The sequence below is a fragment of the Sinocyclocheilus grahami genome, unplaced genomic scaffold (genome assembly GCF_001515645.1).
Source record: "Sinocyclocheilus grahami isolate Dianchi unplaced genomic scaffold, SAMN03320097.WGS_v1.1 scaffold1277.1, whole genome shotgun sequence".
NCBI classification, from domain to species: Eukaryota; Metazoa; Chordata; class Actinopteri; order Cypriniformes; family Cyprinidae; genus Sinocyclocheilus; species Sinocyclocheilus grahami.
Genome location: NW_015506456.1, coordinates 7,911 through 8,673, shown reverse-complemented (window position 1 = coordinate 8,673; position 763 = coordinate 7,911).

The window sequence follows — 763 nt, the reverse complement described above, 5'->3', positions numbered from 1 at the left end:
TATATATTTTTTTAATTTACTGACTCAATCCTGGTTTGTTTTGTAGTCAAAATAAAAAACCAAGACACATGAAATCTGATGTTTACAACCCTGATCCAAACCACATCTGTATGTGGTTTGAAATCCGATTAAAATCAGATCTGGAAAGTATAAACGGACTGATTGGATTTCATGTAGTCTTTTCATCGTTCATAATTCCTTCATTCCGTCAATCGATTTTTCTGTCCACTGTCCACACAAATACAGTGCAAAGCAACATTACCAGTTAAACAGAACATACTTTAGTTTGTCTTTTGTTAGTTTGATGGTTTGTTTGCTTTTTTGGGGGATTTTTCCCATTTTATACATAGAGACAGTGAGTAGAAGAAGGAAAGAGGATCAGGAACTGACAAGCTGAGTTCACACTTTGTTTGTAGCAATTTTTTACCAATCAGATTTGTGCGTGAGCAGAGCAATCAATGTGACAAACAAAAAATATCTTGCAACATGCAAGAAAAATGTTCATAATCAGATTATTTTTCTCATTTTGGAGTAAATGAAACTTATTTTGAACTAGATAGATTTACTTGAGCAAAATTAGATTTCTGTTTTCAGAAAAAAAGTTTGAGGTCCAATTTATTTACTTTTGAAAATATTTTTAATTAGTAAGGACGCATTAAATTAAACAAAAGTGACAATAAAGGCTACATTGCTACAAACAATTCTAAAACAAATAAATGCTGTTCTTTTGAACTTTCTATTTATCAAAAAATCCAGTGAAAAA